Source organism: Ranitomeya imitator, chromosome 1 (genome assembly GCF_032444005.1).
Source record: "Ranitomeya imitator isolate aRanImi1 chromosome 1, aRanImi1.pri, whole genome shotgun sequence".
In the NCBI taxonomy this organism is placed as follows: Eukaryota; Metazoa; Chordata; class Amphibia; order Anura; family Dendrobatidae; genus Ranitomeya; species Ranitomeya imitator.
Genome location: NC_091282.1, coordinates 1219509319 through 1219537148, shown reverse-complemented (window position 1 = coordinate 1219537148; position 27830 = coordinate 1219509319).

Here is a 27830-nt window from a genome sequence, read left to right as displayed (position 1 = left end):
GCTTCTGAGCTTCCTCCCTCAGGTGTTCTGGTGAGCTCGTTGGCTGCTTTGTTATTTAACTCCGCCTGATTCTGTCTTCCTGGCTCCTGATCAATGTTCCAGTGTTGGATCTGAGCTTCTGGATCTTTCCTGTGGCCTGCTGCTCTGCTTAGATAAGTGCTTCTTTGCTTTTGTTGCTACTTTTTCTGTCCAGCTTGTCAATTCGTTTTGCTGGAAGCTCTGAGACGCAAAGGGTGTACCGCCGTGCCGTTAGTTCGGCACGGTGGGTCTTTTTGCCCCCTTTGCGTGGTTTTTTGCTTTAGGGTTTTTTGTAGACTGCAAAGTTCTCTTTGCTATCCTCGCTCTGTCTAGAATATCGGGCCTCACTTTGCTGAATCTATTTCATCCCTACGTTTGTCTTTTCATCTTGCTAACAGTCATTATATGTGGGGGGCTGCCTTTTCCTTTGGGGTATTTCTCTGAGGCAAGTCAGGCTTGTTTTTCTATCTTCAGGCTAGTCAGCTCCTCAGGCTGTGCCGAGTTGCATAGGTAGTGTCAGGCGCAATCCACAGCCACCTTTAGTTGTGTTTAGGATAGGTTCAGGGATTGCGGTCTACAGAGATTCCACGTCTCAGAGCTCGTTCTATTGTTTTTGGGTTTTGTCAGATCACTGTATGTGCTCTGATTTCTGGCACACTGTGTCACTGGATTGCCTTCATAACAAACCTCATAGAGCCAAGTGTGTGGACAGGCCTTGGCACAGCAGAGATGAGCATGTAGACAGGAACCTCGTAGAGCCAAGTGTGTGGACATGCACCTTGGCACAGCAGAGATGAGCATGTAGACAGGAACCTTGTAGAGCCAAGTGTGTGGACAGGCACCTTGGCACAGCAGAGATGAGCATGTAGACAGGAACCTCGTAGAGCCAAGTGTGTGCACAGGCCTTGGCACAGCAGAGATGAGCATGTAGACAGGAACCTTGTAGAGCCAAGAGTGTGGACAGGCACATTGGCACAACAGAGATGAGCATGTATACAGGAACCTCATAGAGCCAAGTGTGTGGACAGGCACCTTGGCACAGCAGAGATGAGCATGTAGACAGGAACCTTGTAGAGCCAAGTGTGTGGACAGGCACCTTGGCACAGCAGAGATGAGCATGTAGACAGGAACCTTGTAGAGCCAAGTGTGTGGACAGGCACCTTGGCACAGCAGAGATGAGCATGTAGACAGGAACCTTGTAGAGCCAAGTGTTTGGACATGCACCTTGGCACAGCAGAGATGAGCATGTAGACAGGAACCTTGTAGAGCCAAGTGTGTGGACATGCACCTTGGCACAACAGAGATGAGCATGTAGACAGGAACCTTGTAGAGCCAAGTGTGTGGACAGGCACCTTGGCACAACAGAGATGAGCATGTAGACAGGAACCTTGTAGAGCCAAGAGTGTGGACAGTGTTGTGAGTTCTGTTTTTGGGCTCCCTCTGGTGGTTACTGATGGTACTGGGTGACTTGTGTTTTCTGCGGTCTCTGGGTTCCACCTGTTCCATCAGGATATGGGAGTTTCCTATTTAACCTGGCTTTCTTGTCATTTCCTGGCCGGCTACCAATGTAATCAGTGTGTCTTGTTTCCTCTGCTACTGGCTTCAGTAATCTTCAGGACAAGCTAAGTTCTGTTTTTTCCTGTTTCACGTTTTGTTTAATTTTTGTCTTAGTCCAGCTTGCAGATATGTGATTCCTTGCTGCTGGTTGCTCTAGTGGGCTGTAATTACTCTTCATGGTCCATGAGTTGGAACATGAGTGCAAGTAATTACAGGATGGTTTTTTGAAGGGTTTTTAGCTGACCGCGCAGTTCACTTTTGTATCCTCTGCTATCTAGCTTTAGCGGGCCTCATTTTGCTGAAACTGTTTTCATAACTACGTATGTGCTTTCCTCTCATTTCACCGTCATTATATGTGGGGGGCTGCTATTTCTGTGGGGTATTTCTCTGGAGGCAAGAGAGGTTTGTGTTTCTTCTAATAGGGGAAGTTAGATCTTCGGCTGGTGCGAGACGTCTAGGATCATCGTAGGCACGTTCCCCGGCTATTGCTAGTTGTGTGTTTAGGTTCAGGGTCGCGGTCAGCTCAGGTTCCATCTCCCTAGAGCTCGTTTTGTGTCTGTGCTTGTCCTTTTGTGATTCCCTGCCATTGGGATCATAACAGGACAGGCACCTTGGCACAACAGAGATGAGCATGTATACAGGAACCTCATAGAGCCAAGTGTGTGGACAGGCACCTTGGCACAACAGAGATGATCATGTATACAGGAACCTCATAGAGCTAAGTGTGTGGACATGCACCTTGGCACAACAGAGATGAGCATGTAGACAGGAACCTTGTAGAGCCAAGTGTGTGGACAGGCACCTTGGCACAACAGAGATGAGCATGTAGACAGGAACCTTGTAGAGCCAAGTGTGTGGACAGGCACCTTGGCACAACAGAGATGAGCATGTATACAGGAACCTCATAGAGCCAAGTGTGTGGACAGGCACCTTGGCACAACAGAGATGAGCATGTATACAGGAACCTCATAGAGCTAAGTGTGTTTACATGCACCTTGGCACAACAGAGATAATCATGTATACAGGAACCTCATAGAGCTAAGTGTGTGGACAGGCACCTTAACGCAGCAGAGATGAGCATGTAGACAGGAACCTTGTAGAGCCAAGTGTGTGGACAGGCACCTTGGCACAACAGAGATGAGCATGTAGACAGGAACCTTGTAGAGCCAAGTGTGTGGACAGGCACCTTAACACAGCAGGGATGAGCATGTACACAGATACCTTGTAGAGCTAAGTGTGTGGACAGGCACCTTTGCACAGCAGAGATGAGCATGTAGACAGGAACCTTGTAGAGCCAAGTGTGTGGACAGGCACCTTAACACAGCAGAGATGAGCATGTACACAGATACCTTGTAGAGCCAAGTGTGTGGACAGGCACCTTATAACAGAGCCAGGTTTAGACCTAGCACCATAGAGCAGTAGAAACATGTAGGCAGAAAGAGACGTTTCTATAGCATTTGCGATTGTGAACAGTAGTGGAAGATAGGAAGCTATGTATAGCAGAGTATGTGGACCACAGAGGAGAATTAGTCAGGATGTTAACATATTCCATACACCTGGTTGTCACAGTACACTAAACTACACTAATACTCAGGAGGTATGCTGCCACCAGAGGAGACCAAAGATGGCCCATGGGCGTGACATCAGAGGTGCGTTCCAGGATACTATGGTAAACTGATGCACCCAAGAGCAGAGGGAAGGAAGTCAAGGATACCAGCGCTGGAGCCAGCAGAGGTGAATAACACTACAAACTGCTCCACCGGGTCTATTTGATATGGGACTTGTACAAATCACGCTGCCGTCACCCTCACTACACTCTGTGGTGGCAAATTAAAGATCTACTATCACGAGAAATATAAAATTGTAGCCTTGTTTCATAATTTTTCTGCTTTTTTGTGGTGTATGCCGGAATTCCAAGAGTTGTCTGACATTATATGATTAAATAAAAGATTTGGAAAACATTTAACCCATTACATCTTCAAGCCCTACTAGTCGTGTCCGAGGTACTTTCTCTGTAGTGTCCCCACTGTCTCTGGAGATCCTCTGAGGCTGAGTTTAGCCATTGAACAAATACTAATAATATTATTAATGTTAGCCAGTGAGGTCAGATCTTATCATCTGTTTCCATTTTCTCCCCTATGAACATCATTGCGAGTAAACTCCACACACTGGCAGAGACAGTCCCAAGATCAAATGGTGGGCTTCTTTTTCCCCCAGGTTACATGGCCTTCAAATGTCCCATCTGCTGAATGTCTCCATGACACTTTCATGGAGATTTTGGAATGATTGATTGATTGAATGGTGACTTTTCACCTTCTGCTTTGGCAGAATTACTATGCCTTAAAACTTTGTTCGTATGCATAAATCCTTTAAAACCGACTAATAAATATGGGAATGGTAGATGATTAGATGATAGCCCACCTTACAGTGAAAGTGTCACGGGCCTACCGCGACAGAGAGGTTCCAGAGAACCGCAGCGCTCTGGGCCTCATTCACACACACTGAACAGAAGCTCCTCACCTGTATTCTGACCTAGCTGCTTTGTGCCAGCAGTGCAGGAGTTAACCTTATTGCTAAGTTGCTGAGAGCTGGGTCTCTCAGCTGAAGTGGATATTGTAATCTGATCCTCTATATAGACCCAGTCCTGACTTCAGCTATTGTCAGTGATCAGTTCTACTGCCTGGCTTGGAGGTTGAAGGAGCGTTGTATTGGAGTTGGAGGTTTATTTACAGAGATTGGTGTCTGCGGTTTTGGTTGCATGTTTAAACCTGTTTCCTTCCTAGTTTATTCCTTCTCTTCCCTTCTCTGTGTTTCCTCTGTGGTTGTGTGAGCATTTGGTGAGTTTGAGACTTTTAGTTACCTTGTCTGTATACCCTGTTATTTGTTGTATTGTTACACTGGTGCAGTCCACCTCCTTTGGGGGGAGAGGGGGCCACTGATAGGGCCTGCACAGGAGACAGGGATACGCTGGCGGCTCGGGCCTCCTATCCATTATAGGTACCCCCGAGATAAGGGAAAGTCAGGGCCCCATTATAGTGGCAGGGACAGGTGCGGGTCCCAGTACGCCGTCCTGCCCCTTTATCGCCGCTTACAGCGTGACAGAAAGTCTGCTGCCCTCTCCATCTTTTCTGGAGCCCTAGAAGCATTGAGTACAGAGACTTCCCGGACATAGCCTGGATAATTCCAGAGACATTGTAAAACAAATGACTTGGATTTTATGATGTGAACTTTTTCCAAAGTCACTGGAGTCTCTGAATGCAGAGCTCAGAATTTTAACTTTAAGGGATTATGCCCTCCTGCTTCTTTTTGGCCAAAGAATTCACGACACGCACCATGAACTCCTTTATCAGACAGGGGTCCCCATAGCTTTTTTTCACTCTTATTAGTTAAACCAGTTAAAGTGCCAAAGTAAATTATTATCCTCTTTGAAGCAGCATGGCAAATCTGCCTTCAACTTAACCACTTCATCTCAAAAGTAGCCATCAACCTCCAAGGAGGAGTCCATGTACCTCAACATGAAGCGTCGAGGCTCAACCAACAAAAACATTTCCTCTATTCCATCTTCCAAGCCTCAGCAAAGATTATGCAGGCCATCCTTGTTTAAGTGTCTCCATCATGCTTCTTAGAATGGAACTGTAGAAGAAATCAGCGCATGTAGGGTCTTATCCGATGGACAAGCGATCTAATCAAATTGCACTAACCTGATAGATCTAATATAATGACAGATAGATCTCTTTGAGAACATCAGCTGCAGCAGATCCACGGGTCCATAGGTGACCGTACCAGATGTGAAGAGGTAGAAGGTTTGTGGATGTAATCCGCGCAGCCGATTAAAATGCAAGACCAAAGATATCCAAATGAAGGAAAGGGGTTTTTATTTGAAAGCGTTTCGAAGTTCAAGTGACTTTTTCCTCAGAAACACAACCACAGGTATACAAGGACAGGTAGAAATGGCTATAGAAAAAATGTTCAAATCTGGCGCCAAAAAAAATCACACGACAGGTGGTGTCAGGGTTCATAGTATTTACATATAGTATCATACATGATCTGTATATACATTGAATATTAACAGAATCAACAGAATTCACATTGGTATTTCCATGATTAGGCAATAATAATAATTATTATTATACATTTTTATAGCGCCATTTATTCCATGGCGCTTTACATGTGAAAAGGGTGCAAATAAAGACAACTACAATTAAACATTAGCAAAAAACAAGGCACACAGGCACATAAGGAGGGAGGACCCTGCCCGCGAGGGCTCACAGTCTACAGGGGATGGGTGAGGATACACTAGGAGAGGGTAGAGCTGGTTGTGCGGCGGTTCAGTAGGTTGAGGATCACTGCACTACGTGACTGGGCAATATATTACGTGGCTGAGCAATATATTACGTGGCTGGGCAATATATTACGTGGCTGGGCAATATACTACATGGCTGGACAATATACTACGTGGCTGGGCAATATACTACGTGGCTGGGCAATATATTACGTGGCTGGGCAATATACTACATGGCTGGGCAATATACTACGTGGCTGGGCAATATACTACATGGCTGTGCAATATACTACGTGACTGGGCAATATACTACGTGACTAGGCAATATACTACGTGGCTGGGCAATATACTACGTGACTGGGCAATATACTACATGACTGGGCAATATACTATGTGGCTGGGCAATATACTACGTGGCTGGGCAATATACTACATGACTGGGCAATATACTACATAACTGGGCAATATACTACGTGGCTGGGCAATATACTACGTGACTGGGCAATATACTACGTGGCTGGGCAATATACTACGTGACTGGGCAATATATTACATGACTGGGCAATATACTACGTGACTGGGCAATATACTACGTGACTGGGCAATATACTACGTGGCTGGGCAATATACTACATTGCTGGGCAATACACTACGTGGTTGGGCAATATACTATGTGACTGGGCAATATACTACGTGACTGGGCAATATACTTCGTGGCTGGGCAATATACTACGTGACTGGGCAATATACTACGTGGCTGGGCAATATACTACGTGACTGGGCAATATATTACATGACTGGGCAATATACTACGTGACTGGGCAATATACTACGTGACTGGGCAATATACTACGTGGCTGGGCAATATACTACATTGCTGGGCAATATACTACGTGGCTGGGCAATATACTACGTGACTGGGCAATATACTACATGGCTGGCCAATATACTACGTGACTGGGCAATATACTACATGGCTGGGCAATATACTACGTGACTGGGCAATATACTACGTGACTGGGCAATATACTACGTGATTGGGCAATATACTACGTGGGCTGGGCAATATACTACGTCGCTGGGCAATATACTACGTGGCTGGGCAATATACTACGTGACTGGGCAATATACTACGTGTCTGAGCAATATACTATGTGGCTGGGCAATATACTACGTGACAGGGCAATATACTACGTGACTGGGCAATATACTACGTGACTGGGCAATATACTACGTGGCTGGGCAATATACTACGTGTCTGAGCAATATACTATGTGGCTGGGCAATATACTACGTGACAGGGCAATATACTACGTGACTGGGCAATATACTACGTGGCTGGGCAATATACTACGTGGCTGGGCAATATACTACGTGAATGGACAATATACTACGTGACTGGGCAATATACTACGTGACTGGGCAATATACTACGTCACTGGGCAATATACTACGTGGCTGGGCAATATACTACGTGGCTGGGCAATATACTACGTGACTGGGCAATATACTACGTGACTGCAATATACTACGTTGCTGGGCAATATACTACATGACTGGGCAATATACTACGTGACTGGGCAATATACTACGTGACTGGGCAATATACTACGTGGCTGGGCAATATACTACGTGACTGGGCAATATACTACGTGGCTGGGCAATATACTACGTGACTGGGCAATATATTACATGACTGGGCAATATACTACGTGACTGGGCAATATACTACGTGACTGGGCAATATACTACGTGGCTGGGCAATATACTACATTGCTGGGCAATATACTACGTGACTGGGCAATATACTACGTGACTGGGCAATATACTACATGGCTGGCCAATATACTACGTGACTGGGCAATATACTACGTGACTGGGCAATATACTACGTGATTGGGCAATATACTACATGGGCTGGGCAATATACTACGTCGCTGGGCAATATACTACGTGGCTGGGCAATATACTATGTGACTGGGCAATATACTACGTGTCTGAGCAATATACTATGTGGCTGGGCAATATACTACGTGACAGGGCAATATACTACGTGACTGGGCAATATACTACGTGACTGGGCAATATACTACGTGGCTGGGCAATATACTACGTGTCTGAGCAATATACTATGTGGCTGGGCAATATACTACGTGACAGGGCAATATACTACGTGACTGGGTAATATACTACGTGGCTGGGCAATATACTACGTGGCTGGGCAATATACTACGTGAATGGACAATATACTACGTGACTGGGCAATATACTACGTGACTGGGCAATATACTACGTCACTGGGCAATATACTACGTGGCTGGGCAATATACTACGTGGCTGGGCAATATACTACGTGACTGGGCAATATACTACGTGACTGCAATATACTACGTTGCTGGGCAATATACTACATGACTGGGCAATATACTACGTGACTGGGCAATATACTACGTGACTGGGCAATATACTACGTGACTGGGCAATATACTACGTGACTGCAATATACTACGTGAATGGACAATATACTACGTGGCTGGGCAATATACTACGTGACTGGGCAATATACTACGTGACTGGGCAATATACTACGTGACTGGGCAATATACTAAGTGACTGCAATATACTACATAGCTGGGCAATATACTACATGACTGGGCAGTATACTACGTGACTGGGCAATATACTACGTGTCTGGGCAATATACTATGTGACTGGGCAATATTCTACGTGGCTGGGCAATATACTACGTGACTGGGCAATATACTACGTGGCTGGGCAATATACTATGTGACTGGGCAATATTCTACGTGGCTGGGCAATATACTATGTGACTGGGCAATATACTACGTGACTAGGCAATATACTACGTGTCTGGGCAATATACTACGTGACTGGGCAATATACTATGTGGCTGGGCAATATACTACGTGACTGGGCAATATACTACGTGACTGGGCAATATACTACGTGACTGGGCAATATACTACGTGACTAGGCAATATACTATGTGACTGGGCAATATACTACGTGGGCTGGGCAATATACTACGTGACTGGGCAATATATTACGTGTCTGAGCAATATACTACGTGGCTGGGCAATATACTACGTGACTAGGCAATATACTATGTGACTGGGCAATATACTACGTGGGCTGGGCAATATACTACGTGACTGGGCAATATATTACGTGTCTGAGCAATATACTACGTGGCTGGGCAATATACTACGTGGCTGGGCAATATACTACGTGTCTGAGCAATATACTACGTGGCTGGGCAATATACTACGTGACTGGGCAATATATTACGTGTCTGAGCAATATACTACGTGGCTGAGCAATATACTACGTGGCTGGGCAATATACTACGTGTCTGAGCAATATACTACGTGGCTGGGCAATATACTACGTGACTGGGAAATATACTATGTGACTGGCCAATATACTACGTGACTGGGCAATATATTACATGACTGGGCAATATACTACGTGACTGGGCAATATACTACGTGACTGGGCAATATACTACGTGGCTGGGCAATATACTACATTGCTGGGCAATATACTACGTGGCTGGGCAATATACTACGTGACTGGGCAATATACTACATGGCTGGCCAATATACTACGTGACTGGGCAATATACTACATGGCTGGGCAATATACTACGTGACTGGGCAATATACTACGTGACTGGGCAATATACTACGTGATTGGGCAATATACTACGTGGGCTGGGCAATATACTACGTCGCTGGGCAATATACTACGTGGCTGGGCAATATACTACGTGACTGGGCAATATACTACGTGTCTGAGCAATATACTATGTGGCTGGGCAATATACTACGTGACAGGGCAATATACTACGTGACTGGGCAATATACTACGTGACTGGGCAATATACTACGTGGCTGGGCAATATACTACGTGTCTGAGCAATATACTATGTGGCTGGGCAATATACTACGTGACAGGGCAATATACTACGTGACTGGGCAATATACTACGTGGCTGGGCAATATACTACGTGGCTGGGCAATATACTACGTGAATGGACAATATACTACGTGACTGGGCAATATACTACGTCACTGGGCAATATACTACGTGGCTGGGCAATATACTACGTGGCTGGGCAATATACTACGTGACTGGGCAATATACTACGTGACTGCAATATACTACGTCACTGGGCAATATACTACGTGGCTGGGCAATATACTACGTGGCTGGGCAATATACTACGTGACTGGGCAATATACTACGTGACTGCAATATACTACGTTGCTGGGCAATATACTACATGACTGGGCAATATACTACGTGACTGGGCAATATACTACGTGACTGGGCAATATACTACGTGGCTGGGCAATATACTACGTGACTGGGCAATATACTACGTGGCTGGGCAATATACTACGTGACTGGGCAATATATTACATGACTGGGCAATATACTACGTGACTGGGCAATATACTACGTGACTGGGCAATATACTACGTGGCTGGGCAATATACTACATTGCTGGGCAATATACTACGTGACTGGGCAATATACTACGTGACTGGGCAATATACTACATGGCTGGCCAATATACTACGTGACTGGGCAATATACTACGTGACTGGGCAATATACTACGTGATTGGGCAATATACTACATGGGCTGGGCAATATACTACGTCGCTGGGCAATATACTACGTGGCTGGGCAATATACTATGTGACTGGGCAATATACTACGTGTCTGAGCAATATACTATGTGGCTGGGCAATATACTACGTGACAGGGCAATATACTACGTGACTGGGCAATATACTACGTGACTGGGCAATATACTACGTGGCTGGGCAATATACTACGTGTCTGAGCAATATACTATGTGGCTGGGCAATATACTACGTGACAGGGCAATATACTACGTGACTGGGTAATATACTACGTGGCTGGGCAATATACTACGTGGCTGGGCAATATACTACGTGAATGGACAATATACTACGTGACTGGGCAATATACTACGTGACTGGGCAATATACTACGTCACTGGGCAATATACTACGTGGCTGGGCAATATACTACGTGGCTGGGCAATATACTACGTGACTGGGCAATATACTACGTGACTGCAATATACTACGTTGCTGGGCAATATACTACATGACTGGGCAATATACTACGTGACTGGGCAATATACTACGTGACTGGGCAATATACTACGTGACTGGGCAATATACTACGTGACTGCAATATACTACGTGAATGGACAATATACTACGTGGCTGGGCAATATACTACGTGACTGGGCAATATACTACGTGACTGGGCAATATACTACGTGACTGGGCAATATACTAAGTGACTGCAATATACTACATAGCTGGGCAATATACTACATGACTGGGCAGTATACTACGTGACTGGGCAATATACTACGTGTCTGGGCAATATACTATGTGACTGGGCAATATTCTACGTGGCTGGGCAATATACTACGTGACTGGGCAATATACTACGTGGCTGGGCAATATACTATGTGACTGGGCAATATTCTACGTGGCTGGGCAATATACTATGTGACTGGGCAATATACTACGTGACTAGGCAATATACTACGTGTCTGGGCAATATACTACGTGACTGGGCAATATACTATGTGGCTGGGCAATATACTACGTGACTGGGCAATATACTACGTGACTGGGCAATATACTACGTGACTGGGCAATATACTACGTGACTAGGCAATATACTATGTGACTGGACAATATACTACGTGGGCTGGGCAATATACTACGTGACTGGGCAATATATTACGTGTCTGAGCAATATACTACGTGGCTGGGCAATATACTACGTGACTAGGCAATATACTATGTGACTGGGCAATATACTACGTGGGCTGGGCAATATACTACGTGACTGGGCAATATATTACGTGTCTGAGCAATATACTACGTGGCTGGGCAATATACTACGTGGCTGGGCAATATACTACGTGTCTGAGCAATATACTACGTGGCTGGGCAATATACTACGTGACTGGGCAATATATTACGTGTCTGAGCAATATACTACGTGGCTGAGCAATATACTACGTGGCTGGGCAATATACTACGTGTCTGAGCAATATACTACGTGGCTGGGCAATATACTACGTGACTGGGAAATATACTATGTGACTGGCCAATATACTACGTGACTGGGCAATATCTTACGTGGCTGTGCAATATACTACGTGACTGGGCAATATACTACGTGGCTGGGCAATATACTACGTGGCTGGGCAATATACTACGTGGCTGTGCAATATACTACGTGACTGGGCAATATACTACGTGGCTGGGCAATATACTACGTGGCTGGGCAATATACTACGTGACTGGGCAATATACTATGTGACTGGGCAATATACTACGTGACTGGGCAATATACTATGTGGCTGAGCAATATACTACGTGACTGGGCAATATACTACGTGACTGCAATATACTACGTTGCTGGGCAATATACTACGTGACTGGGCAATATACTATGTGACTGGGCAATATACTACGTGACTGGGCAATATACTATGTGGCTGGGCAATATACTACGTGACTGGGCAATATACTACGTGACTGCAATATACTACGTTGCTGGGCAATATACTACGTGGCTGGGCAATATACTACGTGACTGGGCAATATACTACGTGACTGGGCAATATACTACGTGGCTGGGCAATATACTACGTGGCTGGGCAATATATTACGTGGCTGGGCAATATACTACGTGACTGGGCAATATACTACGTGGCTGGGCAATATACTACGTGGCTGGGCAATATACTACGTGACTGGGCAATATACTATGTGGCTGAGCAATATACTACGTGACTGGGCAATATACTACGTGACTGCAATATACTACGTTGCTGGGCAATATACTACGTGGCTGGGCAATATACTACGTGACTGGGCAATATACTACGTGACTGGGCAATATACTACGTGGCTGGGCAATATACTACGTGGCTGGGCAATATATTACGTGGCTGGGCAATATACTACGTGGCTGGGCAATATACTACGTGGCTGGGCAATATACTACGTGACTGGGCAATATACTACGTGACTGGGCAATATACTACGTGACTGCAATATACTACGTTGCTGGGCAATATACTACGTGGCTAGGCAATATACTACGTGGCTGGGCAATATACTACGTGACTGGGCAATATACTACGTGGCTGGGCAATATACTACGTTGCTGGGCAATATACTACGTGGCTGGGCAATATACTACGTGACTGGGCAATATACTACGTGGCTGGGCAATATACTACGTGGCTGGGCAATATACTACGTGGCTGGGCAATATACTACGTGACTGGGCAATATACTACGTGACTGGGCAATATACTACGTGACTGCAATATACTACGTTGCTGGGCAATATACTACGTGGCTAGGCAATATACTATGTGGCTGGGCAATATACTACGTGACTGGGCAATATACTACGTGGCTGGGCAATATACTACGTTGCTGGGCAATATACTACGTGACTGGGCAATGTACTACGTGGCTGGGCAATATATTACGTGGCTGGGCAATATACTACGTGGATGGGCAATATACTACGTGACTGCAATATACTACGTGGGCTGGGCAATATACTACGTGGCTGGGCAATATACTACGTGGCTGGGCAATATACTACGTGGCTGGGAAATATACTACGTGGATGGGCAATATACTACGTGACTGCAATATACTACATTGCTGGGCAATATACTACATGGCTGGACAATATACTACGTGGCTGGACAATATACTACGTGTGTGGGCAATATACTACGTGGCTCTGCTATATACTATGTGGCTTGGCAATATACTACGTGGCTGGGCAATATACTACGTGGCTGGGGAATATACTACGTGGCTGGGCAATATACTACGTGACTGGGCAATATACTACGTGGCTGGGGAATATACTACGTGGCTGGGCAATATACTACGTGACTGGGCAATATACTACGTGACTGGGCAATATACTATGTGGCTGGGCAATATACTACATGGATGGGCAATATACTACGTGGCTGGGGAATATACTACGTGGCTGGGCAATATACTACGTGGCTAGGCAATATACTATGTGGCTGGGCAATATACTACGTGGATGGGCAATATACTACGTGGCTGGGGAATATACTATGTGGCTGTGCAATATACTACGTGGCTGGGCAATATACTACGTGGCTGTGCTATATACTACGTGGCTGGGGAATATACTACGTGGATGGGCAATATACTACGTGGCTGGGGAATATACTACGTGGCTGGGCAATATACTATGTGGCTGGGCAATATACTACGTGGATGGGCAATATACTACGTGGCTGGGGAATATACTATGTGGCTGGGCAATATACTACGTGGTTAGGCAATATACTACGTGGCTGGGGAATATACTACGTGGCTGGGCAATATACTACGTGACTGGGCAATATACTACGTGACTGGGCAATATACTATGTGGCTGGGCAATATACTACATGGATGGGCAATATACTACGTGGCTGGGGAATATACTACGTGGCTGGGCAATATACTACGTGGCTGGGCAATATACTATGTGGCTGGGCAATATACTACGTGGATGGGCAATATACTACGTGGCTGGGGAATATACTATGTGGCTGTGCAATATACTACGTGGCTGGGCAATATACTACGTGGCTGTGCTATATACTACGTGGCTGGGGAATATACTACGTGGATGGGCAATATACTACGTGGCTGGGGAATATACTACGTGGCTGGGCAATATACTATGTGGCTGGGCAATATACTACGTGGATGGGCAATATACTACGTGGCTGGGGAATATACTATGTGGCTGGGCAATATACTACGTGGTTAGGCAATATACTACGTGGCTGGGCAATATACTACGTGGCTGGGGAATATACTATGTGGCTGGGCAATATACTACGTGGATGGGCAATATACTACGTGGCTGGGCAATATACTACGTGGCTGGGCAATATACTACGTGGTTAGGCAATATACTACGTGGACATGCATATTCTAGAATACCCGATGTGTTAGAATCGGGCCACCATCTAGTCTTAATATATCCAGCATAGAGAGGGCCAAAAACATAGAAAAACCATTGTTAGAGTTGATGATTTTTACTTCATTCCCTCCAAAGATAGAATAAGTGATAAAAATGTGCATGTACCTAGGAATCGCATAAATGAAAAATTCATCTTGTCAGGCAAAAAATAAATCCTCATACAGCTCCGTTGAAAAAACAATTGTAAACTTGTGGCTCTCACAAAACAAATGATTTTTTCCCAGAATATCTGTTGTATAAGAGTAATAGGCCGGGGTCACACTTGCAACTGCAATGTGATAAACTCACGAAAGTCTCTCTCCTCAATACCCAGCACTGCCGCCAGCACTCAGGACCGGAGCATGCGTTGCATGTATTTCTATGCAGCTGAACGCTACGGTCCGAAACGCCGGCGGCAGTGCCGGGTATTGAGGAGAGAGACTTCCGCAAGTTTATCACATTGCAGTTGCAAGTGTGACCCCGGCCATAACATATAAATACAGCTTCAAAGAGCGGGTGAAATAATCATTGAACATGTCACCAATATTCTAAGTAAATCTGTTCCTAAAACTGCTATTGACATAAAATTCTCCCAAGAATCATAGAATCATAGAATGGCAGAGTTGGAAGAGACCTCCTGATCATCTGGTCCAATCCCCTGCTCAATGCGGGAGTCACCTAATCATCCCAGACAGATGTCTGTCCAGCCTCTGAAGACTTCTATTGAAGGAGAACTCACCACCTCTCGTGGCAGCCTGTCCCACTCAATGATCTCCCTCACTGTCAAAAAGTTTTTTCTAATATCTAATCTGTGTCTCCTCCCATTCAGGGTCCTCCCATTGCTTCCAGTCTTTCCTTGTGCAAATGAGAATAAAGATGATCCTTCTACAATGTGACAGCCCTTGAGATATTTGTAGACGGCTATTAAGTCTGCTCTCAGTCTTCTTTTTTGCAAGCCAAACATTCCCAAATCCTGTAACCGTTCCTCATAGGACATGGTTTGCAGACCGGTCACCATTCTGGTCGCTCTTCTCGGAACTTGCTCCAGTTTGTTGATGTATTTTTTAAAATGTGCCCAAAACTGGACCCAGTTCCAGATGAGGTCTAACCAAGGAGGAGTAGAGGGCAATAATGATGTCACGTGATCTAGACTGTATGCTTCTGTTAATACATCCCAGAATTGCATTTGCCCTTTTTGCTGCTGCATCACACTGTTGACTCATGTTCAGTTTATCATCTATTAGTATACCCGATGCTTTTTCACGTGTGCTGTTGCTTAGCCCTATTCCTCCCATTCTGTATATGTTTATTTTAATTTTTATTGCCCAGATGTAGTACTTAGCATTTTTCCCTGTTAAAAAAAAACATTCTGTTAGTTTCTGCCCACTGCTCCAGTTTATTTATATATTTTTTAATCCTCTCTCTCTCTCTTCTCTAGTGTTAGCTATCCTTACTAGCTTTGTGTCATCAGCAAATTTAATCAGTTCACACTGTCGGTAACAACTCATCCAATCCACACAGTAAAGAAATCATCATAGATGTCCATAAGTTATGTGTAATAATGAGAAATGTCACAGGGAAAAAGTATTGAATGCATGAAGAAAGAGAAGAGCAAAAAGCCCTGGAAAGTCCTGACAATGGCTGAAATCTATCTGTAATTATAGAGCAATCTTGTCACTTAGTGACAAATAATATCACCTGGTTCACCTGATGGATGATAAAAAGGTGTCTCATTACCAAGGTGCCATAGAAGAAAAATCTCATGATGGATAAAACCAGTGAGCTGTCTCAAGACCTTCACAACCTTATTGTTGCAAAGCATACTGGTGGCATTGGTTACAGAAGAATTTATAAACTACAGAAGGTTCCAGGGAGTGCTGCTGGGGCCATAATCCAGAAATGGAAAGAACATCATTTCAAAATAAACTAGTCACGACCAGGTGCTCCCTGCAAGATTTCAGACAGAGGAGTGAAAAGAATTATTGGAAGAGTTGTCGAAGAGCCAAGGTCCAGCTGTGAAGAGCTCCAGAAAGACCTGGAATTAGCAGGTACAAATGTTTCACAGAAAATAATAAGTAATGCACTAAACCTCCATGGCCTTTATGCACACTCACAACACAAACTCCATGGCCTGTATGTACGCTCACCAGTCACCACACAACCTCCATGGCCTTTATGCATACTCACAACACAAACTCCATGGCCTGTGTGCACACTCACCACACAACCTCCATGGCCTGTATGCACACTCACCACACAACCTCCATGGCCTTTATGCACACTCACCACACAACCTCTATGACCTGTATGCACACTCACCACACAACCTCTATGACCTGTATGCACACTCACCACACAACCTCTATGACCTGTATGCACACTCACCACACAACCTCTATGACCTGTATGCACGCTGAACACACAACCTCCATGGCCTGTATGCACACTCACCACACAACCTCTATGACCTGTATGCACACTCACCACACAACCTCTATGACCTGTATGCACACTCACCACACAACCTCTATGACCTGTATGCACGCTGAACACACAACCTCCATGGCCTGTATGCACACTCACCACACAACCTCCATGACCTGTATGCACACTCACCACACAACCTCTATGACCTGTATGCACGCTCAACACACAACCTCCATGGCGTTTATGCTCATTCACCACACAACCTCCATGGCCTCTATGCACACTCACCACACAACCTCCATGGCCTGTATGCACACTCACCACACAACCTCTATGACCTGTATGCACACTCACCACACAACCTCTATGACCTGTATGCACACTCACCACACAACCTCTATGACCTGTATGCACGCTGAACACACAACCTCCATGGCCTGTATGCACACTCACCACACAACCTCTATGACCTGTATGCACACTCACCACACAACCTCCATGGCCTTTATGCACACTCACCACACAACCTCTATGACCTGTATGCACACTCACCACACAACCTCTATGACCTGTATGCACACTCACCACACAACCTCTATGACCTGTATGCACACTCACCACACAACCTCTATGACCTGTATGCACACTCACCACACAACCTCTATGACCTGTATGCACACTCACCACACAACCTCTATGACCTGTATGCACACTCACCACACAACCTTCATGGCCTGCATGCTCATTCACCACACAACCTCCATGGCCTGTATGCACACTCACCACACAACCTCTATGACCTGTATGCACACTCACCACACAACCTCTATGACCTGTATGCACACTCACCACACAACCTCTATGACCTGTATGCACGCTGAACACACAACCTCCATGGCCTGTATGCACACTCACCACACAACCTCTATGACCTGTATGCACACTCACCACACAACCTCTATGACCTGTATGCACACTCACCACACAACCTCTATGACCTGTATGCACACTCACCACACAACCTCTATGACCTGTATGCACACTCACCACACAACCTCTATGACCTGTATGCACACTCACCAGACAACCTTCATGGCCTGTATGCACACTCACCACACAACCTCTATGACCTGTATGCACACTCACCACACAACCTCTATGACCTGTATGCACACTCACCACACAACCTCTATGACCTGTATGCACGCTGAACACACAACCTCCATGGCCTGTATGCTCATTCACCACACAACCTCCATGGCCTGTATGTACGCTCACCACACAACCTTCATGGCCTGTATGCACGCTCAACACACAACCTCCATGGCCTGCATGCTCATTCACCACACAACCTCCATGGCCTGTATGCACGCTCACCACACAACCTTCATGGCCTGCATGCTCATTCACCACACAACCTCCATGGCCTGTATGCACACTCACCACACAACCTTCATGGCCTGTATGCACGCTCACCACACAAGCTCCATGGCCTGTATGCACACTCACCACACAACTTCCATGGCCTGTATGCACACTCACCACACAACCTCCATGGCCTGTATGCACACTCACCACACAACTTCCATGGCCTGTATGCACACTCACCACACAACCTTCATGGCCTGCATGCTCATTCACCACACAACCTCCATGGCCTGTATGCACACTCACCACACAACCTTCATGGCCTGTATGCACGCTGAACACACAACCTCCATGGCCTGTATGCTCATTCACCACACAACCTCCATGGCCTGTATGCACGCTCACCACACAACCTTCATGGCCTGTATGCTCATTCACCATACAACCTCCATGGCCTGTATGCACACTCACCACACAACCTCCATGGCCTGTATGTACGCTCACCACACAACCTTCATGGCCTGTATGCACGCTCAACACACAACCTCCATGGCCTGTATGCTCATTCACCACACAACCTCCATGGCCTGTATGCTCATTCACCACACAACCTCCATGGCCTGTATGCACACTCACCACACAACCTCCATGGCCTGTATGCTCATTCACCATACAACCTCCATGGCCTGTATGCACACTCACCACATAACCTCCATGGCCTGTATGTACGCTCACCACACAACCTTCATGGCCTGTATGCACGCTCAACACACAACCTCCATGGCCTGTATGCTCATTCACCACACAACCTTCATGGCCTGCATGCTCATTCACCACACAACCTCCATGGCCTGTATGCACACTCACCACACAACCTCCATGGCCTGTATGTAATCTCACCACACAACCTCCATGGCCTGTATGCACGCTCAACACACAACCTCCATGGCCTGTATGCACGCTCAACACACAACCTCCATGGCCTGTATGCTCATTCACCATACAACCTCCATGGCCTGTATGCACACTCACCACACAACCTCCATGGCCTGTATGTACGCTCACCACACAACCTTCATGGCCTGTATGCACGCTCAACACACAACCTTCATGGCCTGTATGCTCATTCACCACACAACCTCCATGGCCTGTATGCACACTCACCACACAACCTCCATGGCCTGTATGTACGCTCACCACACAACCTCCATGGCCTGTATGCACACTCACCACACAACCTTCATGGCCTGTATGCTCATTCACCACACAACCTCCATGGCCTGTATGCACACTCACCACACAACCTCCATGGCCTGTATGCACACTCCTCACACAACCTCCATGGCCTGTATGCACGCTCACCACACAACCTCCATGGCCTGTATGCACACTCACCACACAACCTCTATGGCCTGTATGCTCATTCACCACACAACCTCCATGGCCTGTATGCACACTCACCACACAACCACCATGGCCTGTATGCACGCTCACCACACAACCTCCATGGCCTGTATGCTCATTCACCACACAACCTCCATGGCCTGTATGCTCATTCACCACATAACCTCCATGGCCTGTATGCACACTCACCAGTCACCACACAACCTCCATGGCCTGTATACTCATTCACCACACAACCTCCATGGCCTGTATACTCATTCACCACACAACCTCCATGGCCTGTATGCACACTCACCACACAACCTTCATGGCCTGTATGCACGCTCAACACACAACCTCCATGGCCTGTATGTACGCTCACCACACAACCTTCATGGCCTGTATGCACACTCACCACACAATCTTCATGGCCTGTATGCTCATTCACCACACAACCTCCATGGCCTGTATGCACACTCACCACACAACCTCCATGGCCTGTATGTACGCTCACCACACAACCTCCATGGCCTGTATGTACGCTCACCACACAACCTCCATGGCCTGTATGCACACTCACCACACAACCTTCATGGCCTGTATGCACACTCAACACACAACCTCCATGGCCTGTATGCACGCTCAACACACAACCTTCATGGCCTGTATGCTCATTCACCACACAACCTCCATGGCCTGTATGCACACTCACCACACAACCTCCATGGCCTGTATGTACGCTCACCACACAACCTCCATGGCCTGTATGTACGCTCACCACACAACCTCCATGGCCTGTATGCACACTCACCACACAACCTTCATGGCCTGTATGCTCATTCACCACACAACCTCCATGGCCTGTATGCACACTCACCACACAACCTCCATGGCCTGTATGCACACTCACCACACAACCTCCATGGCCTGTATGCACGCTCACCACACAACCTCCATGGCCTGTATGCACACTCACCACACAACCTCTATGGCCTGTATGCTCATTCACCACACAACCTCCATGGCCTGTATGCACACTCACCACACAACCACCATGGCCTGTATGCACGCTCACCACACAACCTCCATGGCCTGTATGCTCATTCACCACACAACCTCCATGGCCTGTATGCTCATTCACCACACAACCTCCATGGCCTGTATGCACACTCACCAGTCACCACACAACCTCCATGGCCTGTATACTCATTCACCACACAACCTCCATGGCCTGTATACTCATTCACCACACAACCTCCATGGCCTGTATGCACACTCACCACACAACCTTCATGGCCTGTATGCACGCTCAACACACAACCTCCATGGCCTGTATGCTCATTCACCACACAACCTCCATGGCCTGTATGCACGCTCACCACACGACCTCCATGGCCTGTATGCACACTTACCACACAACCTCCATGGCCTGTATGCACGCTCAACAAACAACCTTCATGGCCTGTATGCTCATTCACCACACAACCTCCATGGCCTGTATGCTCATTCACCACACAACCTCCATGGCCTGTATGCACGCTCACCACACAACCTTCATGGCCTGTATGCACGCTCAACACACAACCTCCATGGCCTGTATGCTCATTCACCACACAACCTCCATGGCCTGTATGCTCATTCACCACACAACCTCCATGGCCTGTATGCACACTCACCACACAACCTCCATGGCCTGTATGTACGCTCACCACACAACCTCCATGGCCTGTATGTACGCTCACCACACAACCTCCATGGCCTGTATGCACACTCACCACACAACCTCCATGGCCTGTATGCACGCTCACCACACAACCTCCATGGCCTGTATGCTCATTCACCACACAACCTCCATGGCCTGTATGCTCATTAACCACACAACCTCCATGGCCTGTATGCACACTCACCAGTCACCACACAACCTCCATGGCCTGTATACTCATTCACCACACAACCTCCATGGCCTGTATGCACACTCACCAAACAACCTTCATGGCCTGTATGCACGCTCAACACACAACCTCCATGGCCTGTATGCTCATTCACCACACAACCTCCATGGCCTGTATGCACGCTCACCACACAACCTCCATGGCCTGTATGCACACTCACCACACAACCTCCATGGCCTGTATGCACGCTCAACAAACAACCTTCATGGCCTGTATGCTCATTCACCACACAACCTCCATGGCCTGTATGCTCATTCACCACACAACCTCCATGGCCTGTATGCTCATTCACCACACAACCTCCATGGCCTGTATGCACACTCACCACACAACCTTCATGGCCTGTATGCACGCTCAACACACAACCTCCATGGCCTGTATGCTCATTCACCACACAACCTCCATGGCCTGTATGCTCATTCACCACACAACCTCCATGGCCTGTATGCACACTCACCACACAACCTCCATGGCCTGTATGCACGCTCACCACACAACCTTCATGGCCTGTATGCACGCTCAACGCACAACCTCCATGGCCTGTATGTACTCTCACCACACAACCTCCATGGCCTGTATGCTCATTCACCACACAACCTCCATGGCCTGTATGCTCATTCACCACACAACCTCCATGGCCTGTATGCTCATTCACCACACAACCTCCATGGCCTGTATGCACACTCACCAGTCACCACACAACCTCCATGGCCTGTATGCACGCTCACCACACAACCTTCATGGCCTGTATGCTCATTCACCACACAACCTCCATGGCCTGTATGCACACTCACCACACAACCTTCATGGCCTGTATGCTCATTCACCACACAACCTCCATGGCCTGTATGCACACTCACCACACAACCTCCATGGCCTGTATGCTCATTCACCACACAACCTCCATGGCCTGTATGCTCATTCACCACACAACCTCCATGGCCTGTATGCACACTCACCACACAACCTCTATGGCCTGTATGCTCATTCACCACACAACCTCCATGGCCTGTATGCACACTCACCACACAACCTCCATGGCCTGTATGCACGCTCACCACACAACCTCCATGGCCTGTATGCACACTCACCACACAACCTCCATGGCCTGTATGCTCATTCACCACACAACCTCCATGGCCTGTATGCTCATTCACCACACAACCTCCATGGCCTGTATGCACACTCACCAGTCACCACACAACCTCCATGGCCTGTATACTCATTCACCACACAACCTCCATGGCCTGTATACTCATTCACCACACAACCTCCATGGCCTGTATGCTCATTCACCACACAACCTCCATGGCCTGTATGCACGCTCAACACACAACCTCCATGTCCTGTATGTACTCTCACCACACAACCTCCATGGCCTGTATGCTCATTCACCACACAACCTCCATGGCCTGTATGCACGCTCACCACACAACCTTCATGGCCTGTATGCTCATTCACCACACAACCTCCATGGCCTGTATGTACTCTCACCACACAACCTCCATGGCCTGTATGCTCATTCACCATACAACCTCCATGGCCTGTATGCACGCTCAACACACAACCTTCATGGCCTGTATGCACGCTCACCACACAACCTCCATGGCCTGTATGCACACTCACCACACAACCTCCATGGCCTGTATGCACGCTCAACAAACAACCTTCATGGCCTGTATGCTCATTCACCACACAACCTCCATGGCCTGTATGCTCATTCACCACACAACCTCCATGGCCTGTATGCACGCTCACCACACAACCTTCATGGCCTGTATGCACGCTCAACACACAACCTCCATGGCCTGTATGCTCATTCACCACACAACCTCCATGGCCTGTATGCTCATTCACCACACAACCTCCATGGCCTGTATGCACACTCACCACACAACCTCCATGGCCTGTATGCACGCTCACCACACAACCTTCATGGCCTGTATGCTCATTCACCACACAACCTCCATGGCCTGTATGTACGCTCACCACACAACCTCCATGGCCTGTATGTACGCTCACCACACAACCTCCATGGCCTGTATGTACGCTCACCACACAACCTCCATGGCCTGTATGCACACTCACCACACAACCTCCATGGCCTGTATGCACGCTCACCACACAACCTCCATGGCCTGTATGCTCATTCACCACACAACCTCCATGGCCTGTATGCTCATTCACCACACAACCTCCATGGCCTGTATGCACACTCACCAGTCACCACACAACCTCCATGGCCTGTATACTCATTCACCACACAACCTCCATGGCCTGTATGCACACTCACCAAACAACCTCCATGGCCTGTATGCACGCTCAACACACAACCTCTGTGGCCTGTATGCTCATTCACCACACAACCTCCATGGCCTGTATGCACGCTCACCACACAACCTCCATGGCCTGTATGCACACTCACCACACAACCTCCATGGCCTGTATGCACGCTCAACAAACAACCTTCATGGCCTGTATGCTCATTCACCACACAACCTCCATGGCCTGTATGCTCATTCACCACACAACCTCCATGGCCTGTATGCACGCTCACCACACAACCTTCATGGCCTGTATGCACGCTCAACACACAACCTCCATGGCCTGTATGCTCATTCACCACACAACCTCCATGGCCTGTATGCTCATTCACCACACAACCTCCATGGCCTGTATGCACACTCACCACACAACCTCCATGGCCTGTATGCACGCTCACCACACAACCTTCATGGCCTGTATGCTCATTCACCACACAACCTCCATGGCCTGTATGCACACTCACCACACAACCTCCATGGCCTGTATGTACGCTCACCACACAACCTCCATGGCCTGTATGTACGCTCACCACACAACCTTCATGGCCTGTATGCACGCTCAACGCACAACCTCCATGGCCTGTATGCTCATTCACCACACAACCTCCATGGCCTGTATGCTCATTCACCACACAACCTCCATGGCCTGTATGCACACTCACCAGTCACCACACAACCTCCATGGCCTGTATGCACGCTCACCACACAACCTTCATGGCCTGTATGCTCATTCACCACACAACCTCCATGGCCTGTATGCACACTCACCACACAACCTCCATGGCCTGTATGCTCATTCACCACACAACCTCCATGGCCTGTATGCACGCTCACCACACAACCTTCATGGCCTGTATGCACGCTCAACACACAACCTCCATGGCCTGTATGCTCATTCACCACACAACCTCCATGGCCTGTATGCTCATTCACCACACAACCTCCATGGCCTGTATGCACACTCACCACACAACCTCCATGGCCTGTATGCACGCTCACCACACAACCTTCATGGCCTGTATGCTCATTCACCACACAACCTCCATGGCCTGTATGCACACTCACCACACAACCTCCATGGCCTGTATGTACGCTCACCACACAACCTCCATGGCCTGTATGTACGCTCACCACACAACCTTCATGGCCTGTATGCACGCTCAACGCACAACCTCCATGGCCTGTATGCTCATTCACCACACAACCTCCATGGCCTGTATGCACACTCACCAGTCACCACACAACCTCCATGGCCTGTATGCACGCTCACCACACAACCTTCATGGCCTGTATGCTCATTCACCACACAACCTCCATGGCCTGTATGCACACTCACCACACAACCTTCATGGCCTGTATGCTCATTCACCACACAACCTCCATGGCCTGTATGCACACTCACCACACAACCTCCATGGCCTGTATGCTCATTCACCACACAACCTCCATGGCCTGTATGCTCATTCACCACACAACCTCCATGGCCTGTATGCACACTCACCACACAACCTCTATGGCCTGTATGCTCATTCACCACACAACCTCCATGGCCTGTATGCACACTCACCACACAACCTCCATGGCCTGTATGCACGCTCACCACACAACCTCCATGGCCTGTATGCACACTCACCACACAACCTCTATGGCCTGTATGCTCATTCACCACACAACCTCCATGGCCTGTATGCACACTCACCACACAACCTCCATGGCCTGTATGCACGCTCACCACACAACCTCCATGGCCTGTATGCACACTCACCACACAACCTCCATGGCCTGTATGCTCATTCACCACACAACCTCCATGGCCTGTATGCTCATTCACCACACAACCTCCATGGCCTGTATGCTCATTCACCACACAACCTCCATGGCCTGTATGCTCATTCACCACACAACCTCCATGGCCTGTATGCACACTCACCACTAACCTCCATGGCCTGTATGCACACTCACCAGTCACCACACAACCTCCATGGCCTGTATACTCATTCACCACACAACCTCCATGGCCTGTATGCTCATTCACCACACAACCTCCATGGCCTGTATGCACGCTCAACACACAACCTCCATGTCCTGTATGTACTCTCACCACACAACCTCCATGGCCTGTATGCTCATTCACCACACAACCTCCATGGCCTGTATGCACGCTCACCACACAACCTTCATGGCCTGTATGCTCATTCACCACACAACCTCCATGGCCTGTATGTACTCTCACCACACAACCTCCATGGCCTGTATGTACTCTCACCACACAACCTCAATGGCCTGTATGTACTCTCACCACACAACCTCCATGGCCTGTATGCTCATTCACCACACAACCTCCCTGTAGTTGCTCTCCAGTCATCTAGGAGAGCAGGGAGTGGTTCAAGTCGCAGCACACAATACAGTTAGTTCAGCAGTAATCATTCTCCAGCATTGTGATTGACAACCTGTTGTGAAAGTATGTTTTCAGAGAAGACTCAATTAGCATGCTAATGCACACAATGACTGAAAGTGAACAACTACAAGAAGATCACAAGTTTATTTCCTCCCTGTAGCCGCTGCTGCAGAGGGAATCTGCAGACACTGAAAATCAGAGGAAAGATGAATACCCTACACCCAAAAAGAAATTGCAGACACTAAGAGCCAGAAAGAAGCTTATTAAATCGAAAAATAAAATAAGCCAGCGATAAATTGAAAAATATTATTTTTATTACATCTCAGAAGAAGAAAGCTGCAGGAAATAGGAAGTAAATGGAAGATGCAGGAAATAGGAAGTAAATGGAAGCTGCAGGAAATAGGAAGTAAATGGAAGCTGCAGGAAATAGGAAGTAAATGGAAGCTGCAGGAAATAGGAAGTAAAATGAAGCTGCAGGAAATAGGAAGTAAATGGAAGCTGCAGGAAATAGGAAGTAAATGGAAGATGCAGGAAATAGGAAGCAAAGGGAAGCTGCAGGAAATAAGAAGAAAATGGAAGCTGCAGGAAATAAGAAGCAAAGGGAAGCTACAGGAAATAAGCAAAGGGAAGCTGCAGGAAATAAGAAGTAAAGGGAAGCTGCAGGAAATAAGAAGAAAATGGAAGCTGCAGGAAGTAAGAAGTAAAGGGAAGCTGCAGGAAATAAGCAAAGGGAAGCTGCAGGAAATAAGAAGCAAAGGGAAGCTGCAGGAAATAAGAAGTAAAGGGAAGCTGCAGGAAATAAGAAGAAAATGGAAGCTGCAGGAAGTAAGAAGTAAAGGGAAGCTGCAGGAAATAAGCAAAGGTAAGCTGCAGGAAATAAGAAGTAAAGGGAAGCTGCAGGAAATAAGAAGTAAAGGGAAGCTGCAGGAAATAAGAAGCAAAGGGAAGCTGCTGGAAATAAGCAAAGGGAAGCTGCAGGAAAAAAGAAGTAAAGGGAAGCTGCAGGAA